This window comes from Triticum urartu, chromosome 5A, assembly GCF_056163025.1.
Source record: "Triticum urartu cultivar PI428250 chromosome 5A, HENAU_Tu73, whole genome shotgun sequence".
NCBI lineage: Eukaryota > Viridiplantae > Streptophyta > Magnoliopsida > Poales > Poaceae > Triticum > Triticum urartu.
In genome coordinates this window covers 184,681,248-184,699,651 of record NC_141877.1, presented here as the reverse complement: position 1 = coordinate 184,699,651, position 18,404 = coordinate 184,681,248, and the positions used below count along the sequence as shown (strand labels likewise).

At 46.5% G+C, this 18,404-nt stretch overlaps 1 pseudogene; it reads right to left on the bottom strand.

Moving 5' to 3' along the window:
- Window positions 1-2,751: 2,751 nt before the first annotated feature.
- Window positions 2,752-3,933, bottom strand: LOC147970737 (uncharacterized; annotated as a pseudogene).
- Window positions 3,934-18,404: the final 14,471 nt, after the last annotated feature.

The window sequence follows — 18,404 nt, the reverse complement described above, 5'->3', positions numbered from 1 at the left end:
GCGCCCGGGTCGGGGGCGAGGGCCAGGTTCGGGGGCGAGCGCCGGGGCGCGGCAGTGCGACGGGGGGAAGAGAGAGTGGGGATTTGGGGGGAAAAGAGGCAGGATGAAGCAGGGAGAGTGAGAATTTTGGGTTAAGTGGACGTAGCAGTAGCGTGTTTAGACAAAATGCGCTGCTACTACCTTCACTAGCTGTAGCGGTTTAGATAAAGCGCGCTGCTACTACCTTCACTAGCTGTAGCGGTTTTATAAGAAAATCGCTACTGCTAGCTTGACTGTACCTGTTTTATAAGGAAATCGCTACTGCCAGTTTTCCTTTTTCTTTTCCTTTATTTTCTCCCACTTTTATTACCCGAGAGCAGTGAACGAAGGGAAGGCGATATATATTGCATCATTTGACGGTTAAATATGTATACAAAATAGGAACATATATATTACGTCGTTGGACCCATGCATAATAATAGCTAAGTGTGTATACAAAATAGGAACATATATATATATTACATCATTTGACCGATAACATATGGTTCCTCAGCGCTGACGTTTTCGTTTTTGAGTCAGCTTCTTTCCCTTCTTGTTCGTCGAAGAATAATTGAGCCCCTCATTGTGACTTTGCCTTTTCCATGGAGTACGATTTTTCTTAGGTAATGTAGTATTGATTCTTCTTTTGACGTATACTTCATCATCATCGCCATCTTCCCTCATTGGGTTGCCATACTGATCATAGTCTTCCTTGTTGGCGACTCCATCCATTCCAATGATGTTCCTTTTGCCTCTCCTCACGACAACACGACTGGGATAGCATGGGTCGGTTATGAAGAAGCATTGTGTCACATGCTTAGCATGTACCCATGGCTCATTTTTGGCGATAGCGTTCACGGTAGCGCTCTTGGCGTCGGGTATAGTCATGGTAGTGAAAATCCGGTTTTCTCTTTCGACATTCTTAGCCCATCTGACTCGGAACATCATCGTGTTGTGCAGTCCAGAGTAGTCAAGCTCCCAGATCTCCTCGACCCTTCCATAAAATCGTTCAGTTGCGCTGTTGTCGCTGCCGGTCATGCATTCCATCGTCACCCCTGAGTTCTGATCATCATTGTCCATATCTTTGGCCTCCGTGTAGAACGTGTATCCGTTGATAGGTTACGAGGTTGGGCGAGGGGCCATGTGCTAAGGCGTATATGAGCAATCCGTCCTTAGAGCCCTCCTCCGGGGGATTAGCAATAATATGCTCTTTGAACCAATGGAGGAAAGTGGAGTTGTGCTCTCTAGTAACTTCGGCGTCCGTCCTGCCTACCCCCCGGTCACGATACTTCTTTGCGGTAATTTCTTTGTGCAGTGCCACGAAAGGATCTACCTCGTCTAGGTGTTGTAGCACTACCAAGTTTGCTCTATCAAAGTCGCTGCGTCGATCTGAGTATGCCATGTGGAGTTCCCTGCGACCGTTGCAGTGACCTTCTCCTTCGAGCCTCCCATCGTGCTTGTTAACGGGCAAACCAAGACTAACACCAGGCGGCTGGTCCGCGCCATATAGAAAATTCTCACAGAAAGAGATGCACTCTTGTGTCACATAGCCCTGGACGATGCTTCCATCTGGACGGGACATGTTATGAATGAATCCTTTGATGATCCCATCATCCTCTCAAACGGCATCATGTTGTGCAGGAATGACGGCTCATTCAGTATCACAACGATCTCTTCATGTAGCCTTTGGAGCTGCTTCACACTGATCGACTTTCGAGAGATGACGTCGAAAAAGATGTAGAGACCAATAAGCGTGTCACGGACGTGCTTGTCCATTACCCCTCTAAGGGCAATAGGTAGTATCTGCGTCATCATCACATGACAGTCATGGGACTTCATTCCGCTGAACCTTTTCTTGTCCGTGTCTAGATATATGTTTATCTTGCCACAGTAACCGGAACTAACTTTGACTCTGGTAAGGCACTTAAAGAATTGATCGATCTCAGCCTGACTTAAGGTGAAGCAAGAAGGGGGGCAATAATCCTCTTTCTTTATTTTCTTGCCCTTCTTCTCTCGTGCCTCTGTCTCCGTCTCTGTCTCGTCTGACATTTTACAGGGCGGCATGTGCAGATCTTCCCTGATTTTCAAATCTTGCAAGTCTTTTCTTGCCTTGGGCCCATCCTTGGACTTATCTGGCATGTTCATCAGTGTTGCGAGCAAGCTCTCAGGGACATTCTTATAGATATGCATTTGATCAAGGCAATGAGGTGTATCGAGTTTGTGCCAGTACTCCAAGTCCCAGAACACAGACCTCGTCTTCCATACCTTCAGCAGCGGCTCCGGCACCTTTCTCACCGTCTTTCCCGGCGTGGGGCACTCCTTCCAGTTTTTCAACAGCTCATCGATTTCGGCACCGCTCCGCTTACGTGGAGGTCCTCGATGCTCAGTCCTGTTCGAGCCATCTTCGATGCCCCATGTACACGATTTTCCCAGACCCACCATCTTTCCTTGATGTTAGCTGCTGAGACGTCGTATCATCCATGCACTGCATGCATCCGCAATATCCATGGCACACCTGGCCTACCACATATCTGTAACCGAGATAGTCCTGCACTGTCGTGATCAGCGCGGCTCTCATGTTGAAATACTCGCCTTTGCTAGCGTCCCATGTCTTGGCTGATGTTTTCCATAACGTGTCTAACTCCTCTTGAAGTAGCCCCAGATACAAATTAATATTATTTCCTGGTTGTTTCGGCCCTTGAATAAGCATGCTCATGTGAATGTACTTCAATTTCATGCACAACCAGGGGGGAGGTTGTACATCCATACAAACACGGGCCATGTGCTATGGTTGGTGTTCTGGTTGCCAAACGGATTCATGCCATCGGTACACGCGCCGAGCACGATGTTCCTTGCAGAACATTCAAAATACCGATAGAAGCTGTTCAACGCTCTCCACTGGCTTCCATCTTTGACGTGTCTCAGCTTCGGATCATCTCCATCGTCGGGCTTCTTCCTCTCCGCGTGCCAGCGCATTAGCTTTGCTTCCTTGGGATCTACAAAATACCTCAAGAGACGGGGAGTGATCGGTAAGTACCATACCACTTTCTGGGGACATTTCTTCTCGGCCTTCTTGTATCGAGAAGCATTGCACACCGGACAGCTTGTTTTTTCCACGTGCTCCTTCCGATAAATTATGCAATCGTTGATGCATGCATGGTATCTAACGTGTGGTGGATCAAGAGGGCACACGATCTTCTTGGCCTCATCAACACTACTAGGACATAGATTACCCGCGGGAAGAACATCCTTTAGGTACTTGAGATGGTCATCGAGGCTAGTGTCGGTCCATTTGTTTTTAGCCTTCGTCTTCAGGAGTTGGAGCGTGAAACTCAAGCGGGTCACCTCAGGATTGCAACCATCATACAATGGAGTGTTCGAGTCTACCACCAGTTGCTCCAGCTTAGCCTCCTCTCTAGAAGCAGCTCTCTTAGTACTCGTCTCCTTGCGAAGCAATGCTTGAACATGAGGGTCCCGCACGATTGAACTTAGTACCGACGAACTCTGCTGCGTGGAGTCCATGTCGTTCTCTCCGCCGCCATGTCTGGGCCCTTCTCCGCCGCCATGTCCAGCCCCTTCTCTGCCACCATGTCCGGCCCCTTCTCCGCCGCCATGTCCAGCCTCTTCCCCTCCGCCATTATCGATCATCTCTTCGTCTTGCCCCGTGTCATCATTGCCTGCCCCGTCGTCATCCTCAACATCGTCATCCTCATCTTCAATTATCCACCGAGTATAGCCATCCATGAAACCAGTCAGCAGGTGCGCTTAGACACGACCATCATCATGGGGGTCGAGCCAAACTATTCCTTTGCATTTTCGACACGGACATAAAAACTCTGTCCAGTTATTTTCTTTCATGTCCTGCACCGCCGACCGCAACCACCTGTCCACCATCGTTCCACTGACCATCGTCAACTCTACACGGTAATAATAAACAAATTGATTATGAAAATGCGTGCATGCATCAAAGTCATACAAAAATTCGGCATGACCTTCCTTAAAAATAGGACATATATAGATCTAGAGTTTGCCTGGAATTCGCCGAAATGCAAATAAATCGACATTTCGGCAAAACATAGGCAACTCAAAAGCACAATTTGGCATCAACTCATGCCACACACACAATTTCCATAAACATATCACACACACATAAACATATTTCCATTTTGCAAAAGCATGAAATTTTAATCACCTATATCTCGAGATCGAGCACACAGTGAAGATGATGATGTAGAGAGATCAAAAGTGCACAAAGCTCTTCTTGACAAAGATAGATCTAGTTAGGGGGCAAATAGGTCACTTAACTAAATGCTACATCTACCTAGCTACCTAATTTGGGAGGAGACAACTTCAACTAGTGGAGGGGGAAGGAAAAAGAGAAAGGAGATGCATTAATGGAGGTGGTGTAGTTAGGTAGGAGTAATGAAGAGAGATAAATGTAGGTAGAAGAGGGAGAGTAATGGGGGAGAAGTATTGAGGAAGAAGAAGAGTGAGACTGGGAGAGGTAGGGGAAAGGGAGAGGAGGGGGAGGGGCAGGGCGGGTGGGGAAAAGGTGGTGGGTGCGGATTAGCAATAGCGCGGGACGTAAAACGCGCTGCTGCTAAGAAAGTAGCAGCAGCGCGCTTTCGGTACAAGCGCTACTGCTAATCGGGACCAAAAGTGTGCCCGATTTGAAAATTAGCAGCAGTGACCTCAGAAAAACCGTGCTACTGCTACAGCTATAGCAGTAGCACGGCTCGCGGCACCGCGCTGCTGCTAAATGGAGTTGGGTGGGCACTGTCGGTCCATATTTGTAGCAGCACGGGTTATGCCGAGCGCGCTACTGCTAAGCACTTGTCAGTAGCGGGTTTTCCACACCCGCGCTACTCCTAATTAGCAGCAGCGCTCCTTTTTGAGCTGTGCTGCTGCTAAGATTTTGTGTATAGGGTTTTCCCTAGTAGTGATTCATCATTGTTCTACGGTGAGAATTTGCCAGTACATTCAATGTATTGACCCTTTGTGGCTGCAATGTCTCATGTTGCAGGAAATCTTACGATGAGTAAGTGATACATTCGGGTTACGATTTCTACACTCAACTTTGCCGTTGGTGTTGATGGGAATCCAAAACCTTGTTACTTCCGCTATTTGGATTGAGGTAATAATATTTTGCGTTACTTTATACATGTGATTTACCTCTGTTATAAATCCTCAAGTACTGTGTGTGTCAGCATACAGATCCAGGGATGACACTTAAGCTCAGAGACTTGACCATCTGAGGTCGGGTCGCTACACGTAGGATGAAGATGGTCTCTCTCAAACGAACCTGCAACCAAATATAAGAAATCTCTAGTGTCCCCAACACACCTAATACAATGGAAAATTGTATAGGTGCACTAGTTCGGCGAAGAGATGTTGATAAAAGTGTAATATGGATGGTAGAAATATATTTTTATAATCTGAATAAATAAAAACAGCAAGGTAGCAAATAGTAAACGGGCACAAAAACGGTATTGCAATGCTTGAAAATGAGGCCTAGGGTCCGTACTTTCGCTAGTGCAATCTCTCAACAATGCTAATATAATTGGAACATATAACCGTCCCTCAACGTGCAACAAAGAATCACTCCAAACTTCCTATCTAGCGGAGAACATACGAAGAAATCGTTTGTATGGTACGAAACCACCTCGAAGCTATTCTTTCCGATTGATCTATCCAAGAGTTCGTACTGAAATTACACCAAATAATTTCATATTCATAATACTCAATCCAACACAAAGAACTTCAAAGAGTGCCTCAAGATTTCTACCGGAGAAACAAAAATGAGAACATGCATCAACCCGTATGCATAGATTACCCCAATGTCGCCGCAGGAATCCATGAGTTGAATGCCAAAACACATATCAAGTGCATCAATATGATACCCCATTGTTACCACGAGTATTCATATGCAAGACATATATCAAGTGCTCTCAAATCCATAAAAGGATTCAATACGATAGCAACGAAATCTCAAAGGGAAAATCTCAATTCATTACAACAAGATAGAGAGGGGAAAACACCATATGATCCAAAAGTATTAACGAAGCCCGCGATACATCAAGATCGTGGCATCTCAAGAACACGAGAGAGGGAGATTAAGCACATAGCTACGTATACAAACCCTCATCCCCGAGGGTGGACTACTCTCTCCTCACCATGGTGGCCGCCGGGATGATGAAGATGGCCACCGGTGAGGATTCCCCCCCCTATGGCAAGGTGTTGAAATGGGGTCTAGATTGGTTTTCAGTGGCTACAAAGCCTCGCGGCGGAACTTCTGATCGAGGTTAACCCCGAGGGTTTTTGGAATATTTTGGATTTTATAGGGCAAAGAGGTGGTGCGGGAGGCCACCGAGGTGGGCACAACTCACCTGGGCACGCCTGGGCCCCCAAGCGCGCCCTGGTGGGTTGTGCCCCCCTCGGGGCACCCCCCAGGTGCTGCTCTGGCCCATCGGAAGTCTTCTGGTCCATAGAAATCCACAAAAGTTTTGTGGTGCTTGGACTTCGTTAGATATTGATTTCCTGCAATGTAAAAAACAAGCAAAAAACAGCAACTGGCACTGGGCATTGAGTGAATAGGTTAGTCCCAAAAATGATATAAAGTTTCTATAAAATTATTGTAAAACATCCAAGAATGATAATAAAACAGCATGAATACTTCATAAATTATAGATACGTTGGAGACATATCAATGAACAAATTTTCTTTCGAGTTCAATTATGAGCAAAGTTATAGCATCCGCAAGACTATTAGTTTTATGAAAAATAAACCCTCCTAACATAGGCAGCGTGCCAGCACAAGTAAAGAAATCTTGAATAACACCATTTCCAATAATATTACCGCTTCCAATGCGGAATTTTTTGTATGCATGCTAGTAGGTTCTTCATGAGGATCTGTAACACCCAGATAATTAAGCTACAGTAATCCTATGTTAATGGTGCCAGGTCATCGCTTTTACTGTTGATAGAAATCACATTGAATCAGAACCGGTCCAAATTCAAATTTAAAACAAAGTCAAAATTAAAAGTTTTGAAAGTGTTAAAACTAAATTGTTCAAACTGCGCCGAATAATTCATAGGTAATATTGGTGAAGAAACCACAGTTTTATAAAATATTTAAATGCACTCAACTAAATAAAATAGTGGCTTTAACAATAAAATAAATGACTTTTCTAATTTATAAAATATTGAACAATTTTAATTCAGTACCAAACTTTTTATGGTAGCACTAAATATTGTAAAGTAATTACGTGGCACCACTTCATAGTTTACAAGAGAAATCTTGTGGCCAAACATTTTGTAAAGCAGAAAACATAAAAGAAAAACAAAAGTAAAGGGAAAAGATAGCTAGCATATTGTGCCTATGTGCTCTACACGAGCAGGACATGCCTGCACAGCCCAGCCCAACTCACCCTCATCTCCCTTCTTTGTTCACATGGGGGGTCGTGGCGCTCATCCCCCCGGCCATGGCCACCCGAGCCCTGCGTGGCAGCCATCCGGCAGCTCCCCGGCACCCTCAAGACACCGTAGACCCCCCTCTCAACGCCCCAAACCCTAGACCTCGCTCACTCTTCCCCTCTCGCCTCCCAAATCCGTTTCTTTCCCGTCACCCGAGCTCCGCCCGCCTTGACATCCTCCGTCACGCGGCCACCGTCATCCCCGTCGACCGCGAGGCTGTCCAGCAGAAGCACCATCGTTGACTACGTCATCTTAGAGGTGCCGTTCGAGCCGGAGAAGCTCCCCTCATGGCCATCGCCCGACTACGTACGCTGCCTCCCGAGGACGACTCTGTCATCGGCATCGCATCCCCGACCACCCCGTGTGGCTCCTCGTCACTACTGCGAGCAGACGCTAGTTTCCCTATCCCCTCCCCTTCAAATTCATTCCATGGCGGCCGCCACCGTCGTGCCAGAGCTCGTGCCCATCGCGCCATTGCCCACGCTTCCACCGCGTACTGCCCATGCCCGCAACCCCATGGCCGCCACCCAGCTCACCTAGACTTGTGGGATGCTCCTTGCCGGCCTCACCCAACCACAGCCGCCTCCGCCCGTGGTTGCTAACCTCCTTCACGCATGCGCCGCTCGCCGCACAGCCCTGACCTCCCACTTCGGCTACGCCCCGCGGTCCCTCTCGTTGGCCATCGTCCATGCTCGCCGGACCCTGGCGGCACCCCCGCACTCGCCACACACCGCATCCCACACGCGTGCCCGCCGGAGCTCCTACCTCGCTGACCACTGCCCACAAGCCCGCCGCATCCCCGTGCTCGCGCTTGCTGCGTAGCCCCATGCGCCCCTGCCCGCGAGCCACGCCGCCGTCGCCCCGTGGCTGCCACTGCTCGCCGCGCGCTCCGGCGCCCGTGCCCCTCGTCGCAGCTCCGGCTAGCCACGCCGGCGTCATCCCTTGCAGCAGCCTCGCCCGCCATCCGACCCGCTCGGGTCCGACTCCTCGAGCATGCACCCGCAACCGCTACACCCGTGTGCTCCCTGCCCCTGTGCCACTAACCGTGGGGCCCCAGACCCCTCTTAAAGAAAAAACAAAAATAAAATTTGTTAAAAAAGGTAATAAATAAAATTAAAATAATTAATTTACTAATAATTTAACCTAATTAAATATGTTTAATTAGTCTAATTGCATATTAGTCTAACTAAACCTGTTTAGTTAAAATGTGTCTATGACAGAACGGCCCCACATGTCAGGGTTAACTCCAGTCAACTCTATTGATGGATGACATCATGATGACGTCATGCTGATGCAATAACTCTACTTTAGATTAATAATAATATTAGAAAATCATTTAAAACATTGAAAATTAATATTAAATAAACCGTATACCGGATGAAAATACTTTGTACATGAAAGTTGCTCAGAAAAGCGAGACGAATCCGAATATGCATTCCGTTCCTATGCCACATGTCCCTAGCATAGCAAACATGCCACCGTCCCCCTCCGGTTCATCCATCCAAAAATGCCAAACTTCAGGAAAACTTTCCCGGATGTTACCCCCCTTCGTCGATATTGTGTAGCACCGCATTAGAACGCCGCTAGCTCTGCCTGTTGACTTGTTATGCATCTGTTTGCTCTGTATTTACTGTTTCTTCCCCTCTTCTCTCCGATAGACCCCGAGACCGCTGTTGATGGCCCGGTGATCAACTACGTCATGGTCGATGCCTCGAGTCGCAAGTCTTATGGAAACAACCCCATGGCTTATAAAGCTCAACCCCTGCAAAATGATCTCACTTGCAGAGAGCATTCGATCCGCGTTCTCGTTCAAGCTGAACGTTGTAACGCCCTCGATGCGGCTATATCTCCCACGTGTCGAAGCATGACTTAGAGGCATAACCGCATTGAAAGCAATGTCGCAAGTGAGGTAATCTTCACACAACCCATGTATTACATAAGGGAAAGAGATACATAGTTGGCTTACAATCGCCACTTCACACAAATACATGAATAAAGCATTACATCAACCAGATACAATCAAGGTCCGACTAGGGAACCGAAATAAAAGAAGACTACCCCAATGCTACACAGATCCCCGATCGACCCCAACTGGGCTCCACTACTGATCAACTAGAATGAAACAACACAAAGGACAAGATCTTCATCGAGCTCCTCCTTGAGCTTGCTTCCGTCACCTGTACGGTATCATCGGCACCTGCAAACTGGTTTTGGAAGTATCTGTGAGTCACGGGGACTCAACAATCTTATACCCTCGCGATCAAGACTATTTAAGATTATAGGTAGGGTAAAAGGTATGAGGTGGAGCTGCAACAAGCGACTAGCATATATGGTGGCTAACATACGCAAATGAGAGCGAGAAGAGAAGGCAATGCACAGTCGAGAAACTATGATCAAGAAGTGATCCTAGAACAACCTACGACAAGCATAACTCCAACACCGTGTTCACTTCCTGGACCCCGCCGAGAAGAGACCATCACGGTAACACATACAGTTGATGTATTTTAATTAAGGTCAACTTCCGGTTTTCTACAACCGGACATTAACAAATTTCCATCTGCCCATAACTGCGGGCACGGCTTTCGAAAGTTCAAATCCCTGCAGGGGTGTCCCAACTCAGCCCATCACAAGCTCTCACGGTCAACGAAGGATATTCCTTCTAGCGGGAAGACCCGATCAGGCTCGGAATCCCGGTTACAAGACATCCTCGACAATGGTAAAACAAGTCCAGCAAGACCACCCAATGCGCCGACATCCCGATAACAGCTGCACATATCTCGTTCTCAGGGCAACACCAGATAAGCAATCCGTACAACTAAAACCAGCCCTCGAGTTTCCCCGAGGTGGCGCTGCAAGGGGCTCTAGTTTGGACCAACACGTAGACAAGCACTGGCCCGGGGGTTTAAAAATAAAGATGACCCTCGGGATGCGCGGCTCCCAAGGGAAAAGGCTAGGTGGCGAATGGTAAAACCAAGGTTGGGCCTTGCTGGAGGAGTTTTATTCAAGGAGAACTATCAAGGGGTTCCCATTATAACCCAACCGCGTGAGGAACGCAAAATCTGGGAAGATAACACCGATATGACGGAAACTAGGGCGGCAAGAGTGGAACAAAACACCAGGCATAAGGCCGAGCCTTCCACCCTTTACCAAGTATATAAATGCATTAATTAAATAAGAGATATTGTGATACCCCAACAAAATATCCATGTTCCAACAAGGAACAAACTCCAATCTTCACCTGCAACTAGCAACGCTATAAGAGGGGCTGAGCAAAGCGGTAACATAGCCAAACAACGGTTTGCTAGGGCAAGGTGGGTTAGAGGCTTGGCTTCACAATATGGGAGGCATGATAAGCAAGTGGTAGGTATCGTAGCATGGGCATAGCAAAAGAGCGAGCAACTAGCAAGCAAAGATAGAAGTGATTTTGAGGGTATGGTCATCTTGCCTGAGATCCCGCAAGGAAGAAGAACGAGTCCAAGAAGAAGACAAACGGACGTAGTCGAACGGATCCTCACAACTCCGGAACGAAACCGAAGCTAACGAGAGAAGCACCCGGAAAGAAGCAAACAACATAGTAAACAACCATCACATAAACATGGCATGATGCAAAATCAAGTATGATGCATGTCCGGTTTAATGATACATGGCATGGCAAAGTGCAACAAACAATACTACAAATTAAGTGGAGCTCAATATGCAACGGGTTGCATATTGGCGGAACACCATGTCAATTATTTAGTTCTCTCTCGATTAGGTACTCAACAATATTAAATGTTGATTAACATGGCAAGAGGTGAAGCATAACAAAAACTATCCATCTAACCAATTTAAATGGGGCCGGATATAACAAACAACAAATCCGGTAAATCCCCATATGCCTTAGTGATTTATTGCAACAACAATTTAAACATTTTAATTGTTGTTATCATGATGTGGATGACATGGACAAGTTTAAGCGATTTTTATGAAAATGTTGATAAGAACATTATGAAGCATTTGTCACCATGGTGGAAAGAAAGGGTGCCACGGCAACGAATCCGAAAATGATGTCACGGCACCATATCGGTTCCAGTAGCTCACGGAGATACCGGTACAAAAGGAAAAGTGACGGAAGCGTGACATGCGATAGAAGGTGGGGTGATTCCGGTAACCGGGTTCCCACATGTCGACGACGGTGCCAAGCGGGGAAAACAAGTAGCGTTCATGGGAGGATACAACATTCAAACATGCATCTCATACAACACAAGCATTTGTTCACGGACGGTCGTCTCAGGGTTATACCTCTGAAGCGTGCATTAACGGAACGGATCGAGTTCGGCGGTAGGGGTACACGTGTCGAAGGGGAAGTAGTTGTACTCGCAAACTTCGGCGGCGGTAGTCGTTCAGGGTTTTGCCGGTTCGTCGTGTAGCCGTACATGTTCGACGTGGTACACGGTTCGAAGTCGTGCATGTCCTGTAGATGTTCATGGTCACCGTGAGGAACTTGTCGAATCCAGGGTCTTAGTCGTCGGTAGTGGTACCCGTTTCGAAGGTGAACTTGATGAACTCGAATCCCTTCGGGGTTGTCGAGGTACTTGGGGTCTTCGGACTCTCTTGTCCCGTTATTGCAACGACAGTCATTCACGTTTGTTCGGAGAGGTTCTAGACGCATCCCGGATATGTAGTCGTACACGCACATAGATGAACTTGGCGGGTCCTCGACATCCTGGTACTTGGCATTCGGTGTGGTACTTGCCGAGCAAGAGGCAAAGTCATGGTACTTGACGTTCTCGTCCTTGTTGACCCAAAACAACAGGAGCCAAAAGGCCTCTGGTGGGTAGCAGCAAGGCCGGGCGGTGTGTGAGCAGCGGCAGGAAGCGAGCATGGTGCTCGTGGTGACAACGACGACGAACAGAGGCGCAACGACGACCAAAGCGAGCAGCACAACAGACGTTGAGAAGAGGAGGTGAGGTGCAGGTGGCTGGAGATGAGACCACGACGGCCGGACGGTGGGGTCGCCGGAAGGTGCAGAAGGGAGCTACTGGAGCTCGCCGGAGTAGCTGGAGGCGAAACCCTGCGAGGAACGGGCAACGAACGACGGGATCACGACGGCAGGCGGCGCCGAACTTGGTCTCAGGTGAAGGGAAAGGGAGGCGGCGAGTCGACGCGGCTGGAGATGCGACGGCGGGGATGGCCTGGACAAGGCCGGAGGTCGGGGTGGGAGCTGCTGATGGCGGCCGGACCAGGAGTTGAGGCGGCGGAGCTCCTGCTCGGCGACAAGCGAAGCAGCAAGGAGGAGACGCTCCGGGACGGCTCGGGCTCCAGGAGCTCGGGTGAGGGATGAGGAAGGGAGACGCGAGGACGAGGTGGGTTGACGGGGCGGCGTGGTTCACGAGATGGATAGTGCGGGGCTGCTGGATCCGGTCGAGGCATGGCCTGCGGCGCGGTACGTAGCAGAACGAGCACGGGCGTTCCTCTGGCGCTGGCTATGGGCGTGCGGCGGCGTGGTACATGGCCATGGGGATTGGGATCCCCCTTGGTCGCGCTGAGAAGATGAGGGAGGAGACGAACGATGGGAGAGGGATCGGGCTGTGGGTCTCTCTCTGGCGGCGCGAGGGGAGAGGAGATCGTGAGGAGATGGGGATCGGGCTCCCTGTCGGCTAGGGTTAGGTAGGCAAGGGCCGACTGGGCCTAAAGGGTCAAAAGGGCCGGCGCTGGAGATGGGAGGCCCAGGTGGGCAGCGGGGAAAGATGGCCTAGAGGAGAGGGAGGTCCGCGCCTAGGGAGGCCGGCGGCTGGGCCTTAGGCCAAGTTGGTGGGCTGCGTTCTCTCTCTCTACACTCTCTGTTTATATAAATAAACAGTTTCAATGAAAGGAAAAGGCCATGGACTAGAAGAGGAGTTTTTCAGATATAAAATATCCTCAATCTCCTGGAACTATACTCTATTTGATAGAATTGCCTTAGATATATTTAGAGGTAGAAAAATAAAACAAGTTTAAATATGATTCAAACTTGAGGCATTTTGAACCTAACCAAAAGAACTCCAAAGGATCTGAAATTTGACAGAGAGGTTGAAGGCATGGTCGAGAATTTATAGGAAAAGAATGAACATTAATAGAGAAGGGGAAAGTGGCACTTACAAAAGAAAGAACTAGAAGGAAAGGAGAAGGAGATGATGCATGGGACAAAGGCATGGGGAATCATTTTGCAAGTGTGTTTGCGGTGAATCCAAACGAATGGAATATTTATTATAGCCCCCTAATATTGAGAGGATATGTTATAAAGAGAAATCACCATGTGAATTCCCTCAGTTTAAATGGATCAAAGATCCATGCCATTTATTTAGTTGAGTTAAGAAAAGAAATGACATGATGGCATGATGACATGATGCAATGCACATCATGTAAAGATGAAATTCAACAGACCAAACAAATCACACGACGAAACCCGGAAACCCTAGAAGGCATCTGAAGCTCCGGTCTTGGGGCGTTGCAACACTCCACCACTACGAGAGGATCTCGTCCCGAGATCTAGAATGGCACCGGAGGGAAAACGGAAGAGAAAGAGAAGAGGTAAAACTAAGTTGCTTCTTTGACAACCGAGTGAGACCAAAGAACCTTGAAAAGGTTAAGCCATTTCGAGAAAAGAATAAAACGAAGATGACAAATTTGAAAACACTCCGTTAGAAAAGAGAGACAAGGAATACCAACTTCGGGCAGCACTCCGATTGAAAAGAAAAAGGAATTGAATAAGAACTTGGTAAGGTGAGAAGATGCTTGATGAAATGACAACACACTGCCTCCGGAACTATTGAATGAATGGAGCAAGGGGTAAGAAAGGTCTCAGACAGCACTCCATTTGAAAAGAGATGCAAGGCTTGATAAGGTGAAAAGAACTTGAGAAAAAGGCACAACCCTTCGGTTAAATGGATAGGCATGAAAAGAACATGATCTTTGACAAAACGAGATGATGGTTCGAGAAAACAATATCGTGAAGCCTCCGAAAGAAATGAGAGGATGGAAAGGAATGAACGGAGGAGAACACAAGATCTTGGTAGAGCACGCTTACAACAAATGCTAGACCGGAGTTGTTGGGTTATCAACAACGAAACGAATAAACTTGTTGTGGGCTTATGAAAAAAAACATCTCAAAACTGAGGTGAGAATTCTGCCACTGACGGAAACGATAGATTGGATTGATATCCACAAGGAGACGAGAAACTATTTCACCGGGAGGATGAAAGAAGAACTTGGATCCTTTATAAGCACCATAAATAGCAACAATCCTTAGGGAAAAACTTTAGGTGAAATATAACCCGAGATAATTGCAATGAAGAGATTGATGGGTTTAAATATCTCAATCTTGTGAATGAAGAATGATATATTACCACCTCAAAAGATAAGGGAGAAACAATTGCACTCTAGATTACAGGATGAAGAAAGCATGAGCTCCTCAGAAAAGAATCTCAATGAAAAACTTCTAGACGGAATTAAATCCTTTATGAACCAACATGTAGAATCTTCATGAAGAACTCCAGTAATAAAAGAATGATCAAACGAACGGAAGGAGAAGTTGAAAACACAAGGTGAATCCTTGCAATGATTAGATGGATCTTCGCGATGAAATAATTGAGAGAACTTGGAACTCCGGGAAAAGAATAGATAAAGCATCTCGAACCGAGAATTTGATGAGCCTCCGGAATAAAGAATTAATCATTTGGGTGAATCAAGAATAAGAATTATGTTATGCTCCTCCTTCACCAATTAAATTGATGACGAGCAAACGGATTGCATACAACTTATTCTCGAAGAAAGGATTAGGATAGATATGGCGCCAACTTGAGAAGGTCTTCAATGAACCACCGGTACGATAGAAATAACAAATAAATTGATATGATAAACGAAAGAATAGAAACTTGAATGAACCACCGTAATAATTGAAAATGAACGAAGGAAAGATAAAGAAACACCGGGAAGAGTTAGAGAATGAATAAACCTGAAATGATGGACTCCGGATAATCAAACTGAGAAGACTCTTGAATTGCTTCGGATGGGTGGAAAGAATTTTCACAATTGAAAACAATTAGGAGAGGATGGCAACAAACTAGAATCACGAATCATCGAGAGAATGGACAAGATTGAGAGAGAAAAAAAATCTTCTTCGGTCTTCAAATGTTGAGAATGACGACGAGAAAGACCACCAAGAATTATTTAGACACTCCGGAAGAATCAAAATGAAGAGGTTGAGCCAACGATGAAAAGAATTCGACAGATCTTGGAGAAAAGCATTTGACTGATGATAACTCATTCTTACGTCAAACTTGGAAAAGAATTTGAGAAGCTCCGGGAAAATTAGAAGAGTCAGGTAAGATCCTGGAGAAAGACCTGTGGGTTAGGGCCCACTCAAAAAACACCGTTGAATGATTTAAAAGGAAGATTGCACCGGTTGAATTAAATGGCTTGAATAAGATAGGACTTCGAAATAGCTTGAACTGATCTTGAATGAAAAGACGAGCCTTCTGAGATATCTTGAGCATTCTGGGACAATAGAATAGCGAGAGGTGAACGATTAAGAATTGCACCGGCATGAGAAAGCCTTGAAATGAGGAAAAGGGTAAAGAAACACCAAAAACTTGAACTCGATCCACCGGAGAAGAAAAGAAACAAGGAATGATAACTTGAAACTCCGTTCGAATCTTCATGGGAATCACCAGGTAAGACCAAGAAGGAAAACAAAATGGAGAGACTTCACATGAATAAAAGGATACTTGATTAAGAATCTGAATCCTTGAAGAATAAGGGTGGGTGGGCAGGAAAAACAAAGGCAACTTGGAGACGGATGAAACAAACACCGTTGAGAAAACCAAGAGGTGATCTTTCGATGTTAAAATGATTGGATCCACTTGAAGAGAAGCACACCGGTTGAAAAGGATTAACATGACAATCTCGATTATCATGAAGGATTAGTATTCACATAGAAATATGAGAACACCGCTTATGAAAAGGGATGGAATCAACACTTGACATTGAAGCAACTCGAATACCACAACTCAAAACAAAACAAAGGATTGGCTTGCAGAATAAGCCAGAACAAACATATGATAGAGATTTCGTCCGAAGTTTTCGTGGTGGGGCCTACACGGGCTCGATCGTACAGCACCATCATGTACAAAGCAGTGCACATGACATACGAAGCATCCCCGAGTCGGAATAGCCAAGGACTCTTTAAGACACAACGAGACCACTTTAAACCAACCATGAATAGGCGGACCACTAGACGTCGAACCCCAATTTCATCTCATACATCTGTTAGAAAGATATCCTAAGAGCTACTTGAATTCCCACTTATAAACTCCCAAAATTTTCCAGTTATGCAATCAGGTGTTGGGGATACAGGGGAAGCATAATATCTCACCCAAAACTAGCAAATCCTACATCCAGCTGTATCCATCCTTCAACACATAACCAAGAAACCTTCGGAAATCATTTACCTCAACCTTCAAAAAGCATCCGTTATACGAGTTATGGAAATACTCCCGAACTCCCACCCCAGTACTGGGTGGCGTCGAGGTTATCTCACCAACAACTGCATAAAAGAGATTTTCGATGTCGGCGAAACTAAACTCAGCTATTCCAGAACTTCAACGATAAAATTGTGACGACAACATATCGGAGCTCAACTCCCCGGGTCACTGCCACAACCCCTAAATGTCAGGAGGCACCAAGAACAATGTTCTCGTCACAAAACCATCGGAACGATTCCAAGATACCCGCGTGATCCTAAATTTTTTTTAGTGAAATTTGAGAAGAGAAGAGTCAAAACTCTACGTCAGGATGCCTCACCAGAGCGACGAAGGGACTGAGGAGTAAAAAGAAGTCCTAACTCTCCGATATATATAATTCCTAAATGACTCAAAACATTTCTAGACTCAATAACGCCAGCGATTCGATCAAGCAGGGGGCTCCTAAGGTCGGGGAAGGCTCTGATTACCAACTTGTAACGCCCTCGATGCGGCTATATCTCCCACGTGTCAAAGCACGACTTAGAGGCATAACCGCATTGAAGGCAATGTCGCAAGTGAGGTAATCTTCACACAACCCATGTATTACATAAGGGAAAGAGATACATAGTTGGCTTACAATTGCCACTTCACACAAATACATGAACAAAGCATTACATCAACCAAATACAATCAAGGTCCGACTATGGAACCAAAATAAAAGAAGACTACCCCAATGCTACACATATCCCCGATCGACCCCAACTGGGCTCCACTACTGATCAACTAGAATGAAACAACACAAAGGACAAGATCTTCATCGAGCTCCTCCTTGAGCTTGGTTCCGTCACCTGTACGGTATCATCGGCACCTGCAAACTGGTTTTGGAAGTATCTGTGAGTCACGGGGACTCAACAATCTTATACCCTCGCGATCAAGACTATTTAAGATTATAGGTAGGGTAAAAGGTATGAGGTGGAGCTGCAACAAGCGACTAGCATATATGGTGGCTAACATACGCAAATGAGAGCGAGAAGAGAAGGCAATGCACGGTCGAGAAACTATGATCAAGAAGTGATCCTAGAACAACCTACGTCAAGCATAACTACAACACCGTGTTCACTTCCCGGACCCCGCCGAGAAGAGATCATCACGGTAACACACACGGTTGATGTATTTTAATTAAGGTCAACTTCAGGTTTTCTACAACCGGACATTAACAAATTCCCATCTGCCCATAACCGCGGGCATGGCTTTTGAAAGTTCAAATCCCTGCAGGGGTGTCCCAACTTAGCCCATCACAAGCTCTCACGGTCAACGAAGGATATTCCTTCTAGCAGGAAGACCCGATCAGGCTCGGAATCCCGGTTACAAGACATCCTCGACAATGGTAAAACAAGTCCAGCAAGACCACCCGATGCACCGACATCCCGAT